The 18,940-nt window shown below is 25.4% G+C and overlaps 1 protein-coding gene across 4 annotated transcripts in view; it reads right to left on the minus strand.

Moving 5' to 3' along the window:
• LOC113551591 (SCY1-like protein 2) overlaps positions 1 to 13,488 on the minus strand; it is a 154,698-nt gene extending 141,210 nt beyond the window's left edge. For all 4 annotated transcript variants that reach the window (XM_026953916.1, XM_026953919.1, XM_026953918.1 and 1 more), the window contains exon 1: positions 13,215 to 13,488. The gene's annotated coding sequence lies outside the window, so the exon portion shown is untranslated. The remainder of the gene's footprint in view (positions 1 to 13,214) is intronic.
• Positions 13,489 to 18,940: the final 5,452 nt, after the last annotated feature.

Raw genomic sequence — 18,940 nt, forward strand, 5'->3', positions numbered from 1 at the left:
TTTTATCCATTCTTATAAACTTTATTCGAAAGGGCTTCAAATCGCTTCTATATTTTAGACCGTTAAAATTTGGGAGATTTTCGACATCGCATTTAAACGTCCCAATAACCGAAACTCAGGTAACTGACGATTATAAGTATAAACGATTCAAATGCTTTGAATTTGGAGGCCGCGATTATCAGATAGCATTGTTTCGATTACCATCCATTGTGATATTGTAATATTCCTTCAGCATTTTTCTTAAGGGGATATTTTTTCTTCTTATTATTATTATTATAATTATTTGTTTTATCGGTCAACTTAATTTAAATTGTAAGAGTAATAAACATGCAATAATCTCAAAGTGGTAGAAATAACGACTGTGAACGATGACGTATTAAAACTCGTTGGTAAGTGGTAGATGATAACTCAGTGGAGGATGATAGTATCACGGGAGTTAAAGTTAAACGAACGCAGTGTGGAGGCGTTTGTGTAGGTTTGCGGTTGAAGCATTACTGAGTTTGACGACGCGTGTAATAATATTAGACATTAAGACGATACTACGTAATATAATAGGAAATAATAATAATAATGTTACAATACGTCTATCAAGCAGGCAAAACGATTGACGATCCGTGCATCATGACTCTTTGTGTCCGTCCTTGATAGCGATACACCAGACACGATGACAACAACAGTGACATTTAATAAAATTGAATAACAAAATAAAAAACACATGACAAAATAATTTATACACAACTAGTGATATAGGCTGATATACCGTCTCCACATAAAATAGTTTCTCCCATACAATGGTATATTATCGAAATAAAGTTTAACACAGCCAGATTACAGTGATCTACTCTAATTAATAAGTCAACATAGAAAAAACTGTTTTCTTTTTTCTTTTTTATTTATATTTTTAAAATGCAACTCGAAAACTCCAATTCCTTATTGAGTAAAACCTTTATACGCTTTAAATCGTCTTTCGACAAAACTTTGGTAACCACTTTGTTTGTGTTTATTTTTTAGACGTCTTTTAGAATTGTTTCTAATCTTATACGTAGTACTGCTGGCAACCAAATACAAAAAATAATGTTGAAAGATTAAAGGATTTTCAAAGAAAAATTTGAAGTAGAATGTTTCAAAAATTTGTGATCACAAATAATGAAACTAAATACAAGCTGATTCAAGTAGAACATAGTATGAATTTTTCATATTGCTTTTTGATAATTTTCGGAAACTACATTTATAGTTAGATTATAATATTTTATATTATAAATCTTTTAAAAAAATTATCATATCAACATTGGGATAATGTGAAGTAAAATGATAATTAAAAAAAAAACATAGGATGTACAATATTTCAATAAATGATTAAAATAAAACTATAACCAGACAAATAAAATCATGAAATTAACACAACTTGAATCACTACTGTTTAATTAATTTTATGTTTTAACTTGTATGCCACAAGTGCACTACTTCATACCTGATATTGTATTCAATTTATAAAATTATTGGATTTAATACATATTTTAACGTTATATTTTCAAGCATAATATCATTATTAATAGACAATTAAATTATAAAATAAAACATTTCACTGCGTATTAATAATATATAAATACTATACTAAGTAGATAAATTATTTTAATTAATATTGAGCTTACACTAATTAAATGCTTTCAAAATTAAAAGATCATTATTTATAAGTTATTTTATTTTCTGTAATACTGATATTCAATAAATATATGATTATCTTTGTCGGTTTAAATTTACGATGGAAATGGAAAAAAGTTCTAATCAAATGAAATATAGCATTTTAAATTCTCGAATTTATCAAAGGTATCTATTAAATATTTCCAAAGTATAGATTGACTTATATATTTTGAAGGTACATCTTTGAATCGAATATTTCCTTTAAAGGTTTTTGAAGTTAACTATTACTAAAATAATTTTGTTGCTATAATCTTAAAGAAACGTAAGAAAGGTCGAAAAAAAATACAATTTTCAACATTAAGAATAAGGTTTAAATGGTTTGAACTTTCAATTACATACGACATACGTTTATGAATAAATTTTTTGCAACTTTAAATGAAAAATGTATATTTTGTGTATTCATATCCACATATTCATCGTGAGTTACAATTACTAAAAAATAATTTTGACATTATTATAATTTAATAATTTGAAATATATTTAAATCATTTAATGGATTATTTGTAATAATTATGTGTATGTAATTTACATCGTACAAGAAAAATAATGAGTATTAGGTAGGTACTTACTTAGAATTTACTATTTAAAATGTAATTTTCATAGAAATTGTATTTAATAGATCGTTATTCGTAAGAAGCCTAAGTTAAAAATTGAAATAATCGAATAATATTAATTTATTGTTGAGAACGTATTAAAATAAATATATTTTAATAATTTATTCTAAATTTTGGTTTGGCTTCTTTATTTGTATAGAAATTTTCAGTATTAAAAAAATAAACATTTCTTTATAATATAGTTTCTATATTTCATGTTTTGTACATTAAATATATATATATATATTTATATCAAAATATATCATCTGAATGATGCACAATGAAAAATACTATATAAAGTAATTTTTATTACTTAAATCTGATTCAAAATAAATTTTTACCTATTGTATTCTTAGTTAAAACTTATAATTTTCTTACTATTAATTAAAATCATTATCTTTAATACAAATTATTCATACTGAAATTAATTTATTTTAATGCACATTATCCTGAATATTTTATAGGTAAGACTTCCGAAGAGAAAAATGTTTCATATTAACTGTAATTGACTGTTATCAAAATCTATACTTATTATCAATTTAAATTAATTTTTTTTTAAATGTTTATTATTTACATTTATAAGCTAAATTATTTTCCTTTTTAAATATTTTATTGACGGTCACAAATTTATTATTAATACTATTGAGTATGGTATTATTTATTACTATATAGCTAACAGCAAGCAAACGATTAATACGATATAATACTATTTATAATCTACTTAGAATTACCTGCACTTAACATAATTAGTAATTAAAACAAATTTTTGATTATTTTATCATATTAAAATGAAATATTATAATAACAACATTTTTATTTTTTTATCTTCTATTTATTTTTTACTCTGTATGATTTTTAATAATACAAGTGTCTATTTTTTAATGAAGATGTTAAAATACTACGCTCATCATCAATGTTAATATTAAATAAGATTTGTCATTTTTATATTGCAGTATATATTACTGTTGAACATATTTATAAAGACTTTTGAATTGTTTAAATAATAAAGCCCCACGGCATCTAAAAAAAATTATTTTCGTACAAACATTATATTTACAATTATGTTGACTTTTAAAAACGTCGAATCTACATCAAAAGATTTAATATATTGCTATATACATGTTTGTCATTATAAATCACTATTCTCTATAGATGACATTTTATTTAGAAAACATTTATCAATTAGTTATATAGGTAGAAAGAACAGATATATGTCAAAATCCCTGTAGGCCAATACAGGAGACTTTAGATAATGTTATCTTATTTTTTTTTTCATCCATTTTTATATAAACATGTAGTTAATACATAGCTTATCTATTCTGACAATTAACATAAATAGTACTAAAACTTACAAAAATCAACTAAATACAATAAAATAATAATAAAAAAAAATTGGGCAACTCATTCTGCTCTATACTCTATTATATGTGTTGAATTTGTGTCGTTATATTATTGAATATGTCAAACGATTGCAGGCAGAAATTTTCGCTTAAATACCTATATTTTATTCTATTAAATATTGATGTACTATAATACAGTAAATTGAATTATACAGTAAATATATAATATAGTAAATTTTTTTTCAACAAAATACATTATAATATTATTAATTATTATAATAGTATTTATTTATAGTATAATATTTAAAATTTGGTATTATTAACTTTTAAGATAATAATATAGTCTTACCATAAACGGTATGAATAAGTTCACGGTATAAATATGCAGAAGGTTAAAAATAATATAAATATTTTATGAAAAATTAATTAATACGCCTAAAAGTAACCACAAAATATATTTTTAAATTATAAAAAAAAAAAATTGAAATCCTAATTGTTTCACTAAATACCCAACTTCTTCAAAATTAGTACTTTTTCTAACAATAAAAAAAAAATAAATGCATATTATAATATAATATTATTGGAATATTTAGATTTTTAGTTTATGAGAAATATTTATGAGAAACATTATACTAAATTTAAAAGCCTAGGCTGTTAAAATTGAAAATTGAATATTTAAAAAACCAATTCTCATTTTTAAATAAACGTTTAGATATTGTTATTAATTACAAATTTTACTGAAGTTTAAACCATACATTCGTTTTTATCATTAAAAATAGAAATTTTTTTATATTTGTATTAGGTAACTAAATTTGAATTCCAACCAAGCATTAGTAGTTATTAAAATATTCTTAATATTAAATAAAATATTACGATTAGTACATTTAATTTAAATATTAATTTTAACAATAACTTCGGAATAAAAACAATTATTTACATACATTGAACATTTATTAAAATAGCATAGGCAAATTCATAACATTCTTTATCAATAATAACAATATTATATTAAATAGCTGGATAGAAACTAGTTGGGATTAATTTAAAATTGTATTTGAAATTCATTTTTAAATAAAGAATATTATGTATGTAAAAAGGTAAAATATACATTTTGGTGAAAAACCATTTAAAGTTGATAATTAGAATCACTTGATGGTAATGTATACCAATATTTATTATGAATGCGTATTTATTTTTCAGAAATTTAACTTAACCAAAGTGTGTGCTCTTAGTGTGAATTTTTGAACGTTCTATTAATATTATTTATATTTTTTTATTATTTATAATTTAGGGTCTTCAAATATGATTCAATTACAGTTTTTACCTTTTAGACTGTTCTTAAAGTTTTTGACGCCATGGGGGAAAAAATTACTAAAACACGAAATTGACATACAACACTTTTGTTAGCCTAAAGTAAAAAAAAAGGAGAAAAAAATCAAAATGTAATAAACGAAAAAAACAATTTATATTTTAATTTCGTTTCTGGCAAAAAAAAATAACTGAATATATTGAATAATTTTATGCGAATGAACTGACTGTATTAATAATCTCATTTTAGAGTAAAATCACGCAATACTTTTAAATATGCATAGTATCGATTAATTGACAAAACATAATGTGTATAAGAAATTAATTAAAACGTTTAGTTATAATAATAATACTTATTTCGAATACTTCAAATTTGAATTATTGAACTTTTGGATTTATTTTTTTCTACCAATCCTTTAATATTACTATTCACGGTCGTCACGTTGTTCTACCGTGTTTTATGTAATACCATATATTATTATCCTTTGCTCTACGTGCGTCACGTAATTAATGAACGCTCTACATAATATGACCTTTTAGTATGTGATTGCAAATACTTTCATATCCATAATATATGATGTACACACATTCACGTTTTCATTTAAACATTTTAATAGCCAAAATAGAAATTTTACATTAATAATATTGTGTTCTATTATTTGTAAATGCACTTTTCGACGATTTGTCTATAAATCAATCATATGTATTAGCTGAATTATCCATCGTTACCGGGTTATATTAAAAAAATAAAATTATTGAATATATATATATATATACATAATTATAAAAACAATATGTATATATCGTTATAATAATGTGTCATTAATATTTAGGAAAAACATAAAATGGGAAGTTATTTAATTTCTCAAATTTTAATAACATTTCGACGCTTCCAGGGAAGAAGGTCGTAAACAACATTTTGGCCGAAAATGAGTTAATAGAATTTTGGCGTAAATGCCGCGATTCTCTGTCGATAGATCCAACGATCATATCGATACGATTTTTTTACGAATTACTACCAATTTTTAAATATTTTGCGTAAACGCCATTAATTATCAGGTGTGTAGTTATAAATGGCGTAAACGACTTTTATCAGGCGTAAACGACTTTTATTAGGCGTAAACGACTATTAAATATGTCGTTTACGCTTTTTTTTCTTGTACCCGTCGATATAATGTTGTGAGATTATCTTGAGAAATAATGGACGTGAGTCCCATATTATCATTAATAAGCTAATTTCTACCCAAATTATCAGTAATTTTATAGTTATATAAGTGGAATACACTAGAAACATGATCAATTAATAGATTGATATACGAACTATACTTGTAAGTGATATTCCTATAGAATAGGACAGAAAAATGTATTGTATTTTTATTTCGGCTCTCCTGTAAAATTAAGAAAATGTCGTTTACGATCTTCTTCCCTGGAAGTGTCGATTTACAGAAAAACGCAAGACACTTTCATACGGAAAAACTGCGAATAAATAAATATTCCTTGATAAGCTATATAATTCATTGTATATTTGTTGTTGTTTTATATTATTTGTATTTTTAATTTTTCAAAAGATCCAACCTTGGATATGGCAACATAAAGTTGACAGTGACTAAATAAAAGTTAGGGTAAATACAACCATACCTTTATACAATGTGTAGCAAAAGCTATTCTTATCGGAAATTGACGTCTAGTAATGATTCGATAACGCAGTAGTAGAGATAGAATATCGTGTGTGTACACAATGTATATAGTTATTCCAGACAGTAATGCACGTCACCGTCGACGACAACGCAGCAGTACTTCAGTAGACGTATATATTATGAGTAGTGGATATTGTAAAAATGCATGTGTACGCACGGAGATCAGTGCGTATCGCTACACGAAAAACTATTTAATTGATACATTTTCGGACTTTTCTTGCACACAAGCAAGTAATTATCAATAAAGAACATTTTAGTTGTTATGACACTACTGACACGACACCTAACCCGAATGGTTAAGCAACAGAAGTGGAATACATTTAAGTGTATTATTATTTACGTTGATATTAAACGATAATATTAATATCAAACTCAAAGCACACGTAACCACAATTAAATATAATATAATCGATAGCTTCTGTTTTTTAAATTAATGTTTACGTATATTAAATAAGATAGTTGAGTATAAAATGAAATATGAATTAGCTTTTGTAGTTTATTGTATATTTACCTACGATTATAACCCCATAATAAATAAACAATAGACAGTTACATAACTGTACAATAACAAATATTACAACCATCGGACGTTGTATAACAAAGTATTATCGTGTTTGGCTATCATAAATTGTATACAAATATTATATACATTTTGTAAAAAATAATATGTTTTTCGTTTTATTAACATCAATAATTCTAAGTTGTATATAATATTCAGCAATTTTTTTTTTAACTTTCTTTAAATTATAAGGTAATATTATTTTAATATATTATCTTGGGTTGAAATTCGTTTTTTTGTGATCAAAAATTTAAATGTTTTTATATATATATTATGTACAATAATATTACACGATATAAATAAATACTAAAACTTTGAATTTTAAAACATTTTAAAAACTATAAATTAATAAGCCAACTGCATTGCCCTCGCACCAAATATTATTATTATGATTTTATTTTAAAATTTAAATAAACCATTCCAAGTATTAAAAATTATTAGTTTATATAATTAAACTATATAAAAATACGTAATTATTAAATAAACTATTATCAACAAATTCACAATATTAACTGAAGTAAACTGTTGCGGCTACAAGACAACTCAAAATGAACAACATATTACGCCTGACAAAAACATAGTTATACCTTATTAACGGACATACATTCGTTGGAAAATTTTGACAAGATGATGTCATTTTAAAATATATCATATAATTTGACCATAGGTGATGGAAAGCAACCGGTAGCAAATGTTTGACCTGTTGATTCTATTACTCTTTGAATATAATATAATAAAAACTGTTTATAATCTGATTGATTAATTATAACACTTTATATTCGAAAAATCGAAGTAAAATGCATATTTGGGTCTTAAAATGATTTGTTCCCCATATTTTCACGTTTGTTCTTTAAGAATATAATTTGAAGTTTTCTAATTTTTATAGTTAAAATTATTTGGAACATAAATAATATTAAATATTTCCTAAAATGGATTTAATAATATAGACTGAAAGATTATCTAAGTTAAAAATAATTTTGCGTATGCAATAATTTATCATCAAATTAAAATTAACCATTTTTTACATTATAGTTCTTAATGATCTACAGTCGACAACTTTTAAACTGTAGGTATAACCTAAACTTCTTTCCCATTTATTTATAATTTTCATATTTTTATAATTAATGCTTAAGTAAATTTCCAAGGTTGAATCAAATTAGTAAAATATTTAATAACACGCGTCATGTTTAAATTACATACAATAGTGTAAGTACAATAGGATTGAGTAGTATAGGTACTTAATGCTTAGAACTAAGCATGCATTTAGAATCAATTTTTTTGGGTGGGGGAGGGGATAAAATATTTATAATACATGAATTAAAAATACATTATTTTATTGTTATTTTAATGATAATAATGATTTTACTTTAAATATTTCCTGTATTATACAAGTTGGAAATTTGGACAGTGCCCTAGTTTTTATTTTTTGTTTGTGAATTTTATTTTTGTATTTACGAATAGCTTTGTCATTATATTCACTATGTGAGAGGCATATAATTCAGTTAATTGGATAGGTCATTATGTAATTGCAAAATTATCCTTGATAATTAATATAACTTACTCGAGCTGAATTACAAAATTCCTAAAAAAATATATAGTACTTAAATAAAACACTCCAATATTATATTACCCCTTTTTAATACTTAGTACATCAATGCATAACTATACAGATGAAATAAATTATCTTACTCGCAATCCGCAGATTGACTGCTCATGGTCTATAATCTATAACTTATACCTATTTTATTAATAAAATGTGTGCTACATATAATCAACAATCTACATAATCTGAGACAATCCGTAGCATATTTATATAATATCAAGAGACTGCTGCACATGAAATACGCATAGTCCTTTCATTAATTTCTAATAGTTTATTAAACCAGATTTAAATTCCATTCTCATATAATATCTAAAATATTAACAGTACACTCAGTATCCCTGGAAATCACCTATATAGTCTCTACCATCACCATACAATTCAAAGATTTATCTTAATTTTGCTACTACAGGAAGTAAGTAACTACTTATAATGGGGTGTCAATTCACGCTGTTTACGCAAAGAATCTATTATTGTTTTTCCGTCAGTATGAAAATAAAAATGTTTAAGTATACTTACAAAATGCATTCGAAGGAAATAATATAATATCATCTCTACTTAGTTTATTAAAATTGACAAATGTGATAAACGTGGTGACGTTGTCAGTGTTTTATCAACAATGCACTACATAAACATCATCTTGCCTTATTGGAAATATTATTATAATTTTAGAAGTATCTTGTATAGGTAATCAATAGTTACTAATCATTATAATACTTATATACGCTTCATGTATTTCTAACTATGTAAATGTAATATGTTTTTATTTTTACACATTTAGTTTTATTTACGAAAATATTATGTTTAGCCAAACAGTAATGTGGTTATATATATATTTATACTATACACGATTTAATATTCAGAAACAGAATTTTTTTATGATAATTTTGACGCCATTTAAGATTTCATTAATTATAAATGAAAATTTATTTAAACTGTCGATCAGTCCATTTCATTATTGTTATACATTTGGTAACTAAAATAAACTATTATCACAACGATAAAACGATTCTTTGCAAAATTTGAGTGTTTATACAAAAGACGGTTAGAATTATGCATAATTATAAATAAAATTTTTTTTATATTTATACAGAAAAAATTTGAAAAAAAAAATCATTATTTGCATACATTTAAAACGAGTGTAATAACTCTACTATACAAATCAAAAATATTATAGAATTATTAAAATTGTTATCGATGTAATATTTGTTATTAAAAAATGGATAACTGCAATAATTCAACAAAAAATTAATAAAATATGGTATATTGTATACGTATACAATACGTATACGTATTATATAATGTATCTATTCAACGTATGTACGTATTATTGTCATTATAAATATTATAATATCGTATATAATAATAAATACCACACGATTTTAAGATATAATCTTTTAAGTACTTACTGGCCTACTACCTATGCAATATAAAATAAATATATGTGCTATACCTATAAGTATTATTGATACACTATATTTTTGTATGTATCGTATAGGTTGAAAATTAGAGGTTATAGATTAAATAACATAATAAGTAGATGCTCAATTCCGATGTAATCATTTATTGCTCATTATTTTAATTTTTATTCGGCTCACTACTGGCACATGGTGACAAGAGACGAGGAGATACTTATCTCTTACCTTATTTACCTAAAATGCTTCACTACTTCACTAGTGAGCTAAATCTAAATAAAAATAACAAACAATAAATTATTTCATTAACGTTGAACAAAAATTTCACCAAAAGGGTTTGTAACTCATAGACATTACTACTACTATTTTAGTATAATAGTTTACAACTACCACAAGATACATGCAGCATTGTGTGTATACACTGTATAATAATGGATTTTTTTCCATAGCCTCTCTATATGTATACCTACATTGTGTAGTTCAAATAAATAAAATGTCCTGCGTACATATTAGCACAATATGCACAAGACTTAACCTGAACAAAAAAAATAAACCACACCGAAAAATGTACATCAAACATTTATTTCGTGCGAACCTGTTATACGCGTAAAATCATATTATTTATTGAAGTTTTTATGTTGTATTATAGATTCAGAGTAGGACGTAATTTTCTATTATAAATGCGTTTCTAATAATTTTAATAGTTATCTTATAGTATTTCAGATAACTTTTAAAAACACTTGGTGGACCACTCCAAATCTCCAAAGTTACAACTTGATATAATTTTCTACCAGTAAGCACTATTGATGTTAAATATTTAAAGATTTTTATTGTTTCAAAAAGTGTTGACAGAACAAAAAAAAAAATCAAAACATATTTTATCATACGCTGAATATTAAAGGCGATTTTCATTTGAAAAAAAGAGGTTTGTGTCGCTTACATAAAAAGTTTTTGAAAAAATTGTTCGTAGTATAAACTTAATTTAATAAAATCAGAATTTCAATAAATTTGTTAAAAAGGAGTAATAAAGGTTACTCGGTGAATCACTCATGTAGTGATCGCTATGCAAGACTGCGAATGGTTACTATAATATAGTTATTTCAATGACGTAGCACGTTCAATGTGAGCTTTTTGTCTTGTTGAGAAAGATAAGTGAAAAATAGAACACTTATATTTTTAACTAATGATAATTAATTAGACAATTTATTTAATATACAATATAATACAAATAATTATATACTTTAATTTTACTAGAACTAGGAATTACTATGCACTTCACGGCAATGTTGCTATAACGAAGTCCATGATGAGCAATAATCTTACAAGGTGGTATAATAACTATACTAGTCTAGTGCTGAACACCTTCTAGAGTATTCTAGGAAACCTACTCATATTTATATGGCTCTTAACAATGGCGTATAAGAACGTGTTGTTTATATTAATCTAGCCCATGGATTCTCAAACTTTTATAAACACTGTACCCCTTTTTATCAATACATTTTTTTTTGGTACCCTTCTTAGTTACTAAACTAAAATATATATAAAAAAATTTAAATACTTACATACATGTTGGCCAGACTTTTACCCCTTAAAAAATTTCGAGTACCCCAAGGGGTACGCGTACCACAGTTTGAGAAACACTGATCTAGCCTATTATATTAAGAAGTTCCAATGTTAAATTTTTAAAGTAAAAATAACATTGTTTGATCTTTGATATCGGTTTTGATGTGTAACTATATTATATTTAAAGTGATATGTTTTATAATATAATATCAACTATTAGGCTGAACCGTAAATTTAATAAATTAGATAACGTTAAATTTATTTCTATAGGTTTACTGCATAAAAAAAATAATAAGATTCAATTTTATTCTATTACGATAGCTAATATAATATTTATACATTTATACTTATTATTTTAATATACATAATTTATATTTTTATATCACTGCTTAGAGGAAACACAACCTATCTCAATTATTGTCACTTCACAGGGGAGGAGATTAATAAAATAAATTAATGTACAATTGATTGCGTCTCTTATAACTAAATTTAAATTGAAAAAAAAAATATTTACCAAAATGTAAAATTAATTGTATTGTCTCTAAAGTGGCGAATGACAGTAAATACCATTAGTAACTTACCAGAAATAAGTGTAAATAATTTGAAAAACACGATTTTTTCAATAATTTAAAATTCACTATGTCAATATAATAATGTCTGGTTTAAAAATGTAACATAACATATAGATAAATTTTATTTGTATAGCTCATCACAAGTATGATTTAAAACTGTTACAAGGGATCCATTTATGTTTGTAAAAACATTACATTGTAAATTGTTAAGCAATTGAATCGATAATATAAAAAGACAATGAGCCTAATTTTAATCCCTCTTCTCCTGCACTCATTAAAAAGTGTCAATTTGTGATTAAAAAATGTATATTTGTACTTGTGAAAAACATTTTATATACACGTTCGATTTAAAATAAATAGTTATTACAGCGGAACTTTCAATTAACGGTCACCGAAGTGATCGCCATTTAAAGGTGGTCGTCCTATAGAGGTGACAATATATGACATAACACTTGATGGGACCAAGGAAAACTACTATTACATAGAGGTGACCGTGTGTAAAAGGTGATCGTTAATGAAAGCTTCAGTGTATTTAAAAATTGCATAGACTTATGTGCGCAAACAATGTGCTCATGTCCGTTGCAAAAATGTTACGGTTTCTAATCGTATCGTATAATATGTTTATTTAAAAGTACTAATTTGTTATGTATGATATATTTGAATATTTTTATCGGTGAACTAGTAAAATGTATTTCATAATAATTGAGATTTCCTATACACCACGATTTACAAACATAATGTACAAGACACAATTACTCGATGTGAAACAATCGGTGGATAACGAGTAATGACGACGGCTACGATAGATTACTACGTGAATACGTTTAATATAATATAGCGCATAAAATACTTGTTGGACCACTCACCTGTTGCCGGGCCGAGCAGAGAGCGTGACGAACGGTACGAACGAGAGCAAGCACGCTCGCTGTTGACGGTTAAGTACGAGAATGCGACGAGACCGGCGAAAGCACGAGCGGGCTAGCGACTGCCGGAAAGAGAGCGAACCAATGATAGACAGACCCTGTAAACCAGCGGCGGGATGAGGGGATGTGGGGGTTAAACGGTCTAGAGACCGGTCGAAAGGGCACAGTCGAAGAGGACGCGCGACGGTGTTCCCGTTCCGGTGTTCAACCGGTGACTGACTGTCGACTGCTATGCGGCGTGAACACCACGGTTCAAGGGCTGGCTGGTTGGCTGGCGGGCGGGACTGTTGGCTGGCTGACGGCCGTTGCGCGCGCCTAATTCAGAGCACCAACAACAAGTTGACCTGTGGCGCTGGTCGTGGCGCCGGGCGAAAGTCCTTCGTCGGATTTTTGTATTTCATCCCTTTGCTACTCTACACTCTCCGGTTAGACTCCCGTCTCTTCCCAACACCGCCACCGCCGTCGACATCCTCCGTCCTTCTACAAACTCGCCTCCTTCCTCCTTCTCTGTGGTTCGCCATCACCCACCTATCGTGCACACGTTCCTTTTTATATACATATATATATATATATATATATACACACACACACACACAATGCGTACCGTCGTAGAGCTATCCTCTCTCTCACACTCTTTTCCCGTCATCGTTCACCTGGCCGAGAGAGACACGTTAATCAATATACGATCCTACCCACACCTCCGTCCTTATGTCGTCTTACTGCGGTCCCGTAACAATCGAAAACTACCTTTATTATTGTTATTATTATAATTTTATTTTTATTTTTATTTTTCCTTTCCGATTCCCGGACAGTTTGTATACGACGAGACATTATATTTTTCCCGTACCAGATTTGCACGACTTTTAAATATTATTTTATTATGCTTGTTATCGTCGAAAATGATTATTACACTCATGATTATTTATCACGATCGTTATAAATTAATATCACACATATGAGATTTCCGGCATTTTGATGCAAGAATGTTAACGCTCGACTTAAATGTTTATTGTATACATTTTTTATATAATATTTACTTCTTGTAGATATTTGTTGAATAGTGTAGGTATGATGGCCAATGACTGAAATAATTAGCTTATTTCACCGGCAGATGATAATAATTATTCTATACATATTCTATTATTACCAATAATTATATCTAAAGCTCCGTTAGTAATACAGAAAAACGGGGTAACTATATTATACATATATAAATTACCAATTATAAATCCATATTATAATTGTGTTATAGCATACACATCCTTATACAGAAAATATTATAGATGTTTACATCATGTTATTATTTTATAATATTTTATTTGAATCTATGAAGAATACACAATTAACTGAGGTACTTTTGTGGGAATTACTTATCTTTAAAAACATTTGAGTCTTCTGTGATTGTGAAAAATAATCAAAAGTATTAAAACAAATGTCTAAGTATTTAATAATGAAACATATGAGTAAAAAAAAAATACATATATATTCCATTTTGTATATAACTGTTTATGTATGTAAAAAAAATGTTTCATATAAAATAAACGCGATAATGTTTTATTGCTGCTACTTTTAAAGATACATAATAAAGTATTGGTTTATTTAGACGATATGTTAATTACATTTAAGATAAAATTAAAATAATAAGATATTAATATTATATAATTTAATAAAATTAAACTAATATGTTGTAAATATTTAATTCATAACTTAAAAGTTAAATATTTCACTCATTTTTACTACAAACTGCTTGTAGTATGTATATTATTATGATTTTGGCAAATCTTGTAAACATTTTAACTACAAATGCATAAATACTACCTAATATTTTTAATATTTTATACAGATATTAGAATAGTTTTTGTGGAATTTTCAACTTTTTATCCAACGAATAATTTTTATCAATATTTGTAATGAAAATGGAGAATTTCAAACACTAAATATTTTGAAAATTATACCATGCATAGAAAATAATAACATAAATATTTGGTTATAATTGTTATAATCTTTGGTTATTCTATAGAATATATATTTGGTAAATTACAATACAATAACAAAAACGTTTGAGGAAAAATAATAAATTATGCTTTAATGTACATGGTTCTATAAATCAAATTTATTAAATTATATTTAAATATCATATAAATGTAACATAAACCTTAACATACATAAAAATATATATTAAATTATAAGACTTTTACATTTTTCCTTTATGTATTTTTTTTACTTTTACTTATTTAAAAAAAACAAAATCTCATGAAAAAATCTAAAACAACATGCAAAGATGGCTTAATTGACCCCCATCATGTGTATTCTATGTGTATTCTAATATACAAAAACTATTTATATTTAAATTAAAAATATCGCCGTTATAATTATTAAATTATCGTTAGCTTAAATTTACCATACGTCCACGATGAGAATTAGGAGCGTGTCAGTACACTGTTTGTTTTCTATGTACGGATAATGCGCAAAATAGACAAAAAGCATTTACGAAGAATCATTTTTTTTTATGTTTTTGAGTAATCTTATAGTAAAAATCACCCATTAAAAAAATTTTTAAAAATTTTGAAGGTATGACATATCGATTTGTCTAAATATTGTCTCAGAACAATGTAAACTTCATTTAAATTTACAAATTTTATTTTATTTTTTCATTTTTAAAGTCAAATACAACATCAAATAACAATAAAATATAAAATCAATATGTTATTCCCTCAAAAATATATATTCTTTATAATTTTTTTAATAATAGTGATTTTACCCTAAAATTAGTCAAAAGTCATGAAAAACGTTTTTAGGTGAAAACATTTCATTTTTTATCTATGTTGCGCGTGGGTCTGAGAGAGAAAACAAATATTATGCTGACATTCTCTTAGCAAAAACTTAATTACATTATAATATTATCACACAAAAATATTTATAACAAAACATTATTGTACATTATTCTTATAAATTAATTAACACCTATAGAAATAATTAAATCCATAAAAAACTGCTTATCATAATCTGGAATGACATATTTACAGAATTTTTCTACTGAATTAATACATGACACACCTACAAAATAAATTTGGATCTGATTAAAATCGTACTTGAATCTGATTAAATTTCATCCAATTTTTTTACAAAACTAAGTTCTAGAACTCAATTATATGCATATTACAAAAAATGTTTGCCAAAAACCTAGTAATATGAATTTGATACTCAGTTCATACAATTCAGGAGTTACATCCCCATTAACTAGTCATAAACCAGATTCACATCAACCCAAATAATATGTTAATATGTCGTTTTATTTATTTAATATGAGCATAAATTATATCAGATTATAGTTATTATTATATGAACATTGAACAGTCACGTTTTATTTCACAGTTATAATATTATTAAAATTAATATTGATATACGCTAAAACATACCTGGCAATTTTTCTTTGTACATTTTTGCAAGTGCTGTAAAAATAAATTACATAATGACATTTATCTATTGTGTATTGATATATTTTTATATCATATAATTTGGATAATTTATAAATTAAATATACAGTAAATTATGGAATAGGTGAAACATTAAAATTGAAACTTCTAACTTATTCGTATTTTCTATTTTGACGTCAAATGAGACCAAAAGAAAGACAAAAAAAATGAATTGCCATGAATTAGTTTCATAATTATATATATATATATTTCCATTATCTTATAAAACTACAAAATAGGGAAAATCTTCAACATCAATAGTATTTTCAGGTCATAAATTGTATTTAGGTTAGATTAGGTTAATTTCTAGTTGGCACCTACTAGTTTATATATATATATATTATACTAAGTACAGACACCGTATGTTTTGTTTTTAAGTAGATTTCTGAACTGTGTAGGGGTATGAGTGGGTGAAGTTATTGGCCATGTATTGATGCTTAGGTTTTGGGTGATGCAATTTAAGTATTATTGCCTATAAGTTCTATAATTATTATTATTGTATATTACTTATATGAATCAAAATTGTTCACTAATTATTAGTTTTTAATGTATTTTATAATTAGATATTAGTTTTAAATTAATTAAAAGTGTATACATGCATTATACTTTAACATTTTTTAAAGCGACCAATGGTTATAAATATATTTATAACAAAATTAAAAACATACGTACTCATAAGAAACGTCTCTATCAACAAAAAATAAGAAATAAATTATAATTTAACGTGAGATAATTGTAATCATAAAGTCTTGGATACATATCAAAATAAATTACCAACGATTTTAAAACTTTTGGTTATATATCAATTTAAAATCGAAAGAAATGCATAATTGAATAACTTATATTATATTTTCACATTTCGGTTACATTTTATAGGATATTAATTGAGAGTCAAAATATTTTAGGGGGTACATAGGTCTATTTGAACAGTGATAACACACTTTGGCTCTCAACAAACAAAAAAAAAAAAAATGATGAAAAATTGAGGATGATTATCATTACAAAAGTTACAAGACATAATATTTATATACACTGAATTACAAAAATGTATTATTAAAAAAATTGTACATACTTCGTTTTGCTAGAAACAAAATAATAAGCATACCAGTTAATAAATAATATTATACAGTATATAATATAATAGTTCTGTTATACCATTTAAAAATAAGAATGATCTAATTTCTAATATTATCTTTACACAAAATATATTCATGTAAGTATACAAATTTACAATAATCTACCGATTTGATTCGAACGTTTGCGAGACGCCGAATCGTTAATAATAAAATTGCACCCATTTTTCCATTTTTACAATATTAAAAATATTATACACCATTAATATTTTTCATGATACTTTTTTGATTTTCGTTTGCATCAATGTTATTAGAACGATATTATAAGTTTTATTATATAACGCAATAAAATGTGGTAGTTTGCGAAATGCATAAAATACTTCTATACAATTTTAAAATTATTTTAACGTTACTAAATCATTTTAGATTATTAGAAAAACAATTAATCCAGAATATTTTTGTTTTTGAAAGGTGTTTAATCTAATACGATTATTATCACTTATCGGAGCTGTAAAAATGCCTAAATCTTTAACATAATGAGTTATTTTTGTTGGGAGAGATTTAAGCTAGATATTATTTTGATCTCGATGCTTATGACCGGTGCTCGGGACTTAAAGCATTTGTTTATTTTTATGAACTGACTTGAAATATAGCAGAGTGTTGTGGAAGTGTATGACATGTTACAACACTTTCAATAGTGAAATTTTAAACTGATTTATTTTTGCTTTTTTCGATGATTTTTTAAAAAGACGCTTATTAACAGTTTTTATGGTTATTTTTTGATGTTTTGACCAGCTTTTCTACCTTTATAGTTTTTTTTCTAAAAATCCATCGGAAAATCTATAAACAATAAGGCAAAATGTCTCGAAAGTGAAGTTTGATTTTTTTATAGAATAAAAATGTATTAATTTTTTTATTTTTTAGTTAAAGACTTTTTCAATATTTTTTGTTATCTTTAATTATATCATGTTTAGCACAATTTTAAATTATGTCTAGTACCTACTATATCATGTAAATAATTTTTTTTTTTTTGATCAAACATTTTTGCTCAAATTTAAGATTTGTAAATGCTTATTTGAGTGCTTATAACGTATGTGTCGCACAAACTTCCAGGGTGTCA

The sequence above is a fragment of the Rhopalosiphum maidis genome, chromosome 2 (assembly GCF_003676215.2).
Source record: "Rhopalosiphum maidis isolate BTI-1 chromosome 2, ASM367621v3, whole genome shotgun sequence".
In the NCBI taxonomy this organism is placed as follows: Eukaryota; Metazoa; Arthropoda; class Insecta; order Hemiptera; family Aphididae; genus Rhopalosiphum; species Rhopalosiphum maidis.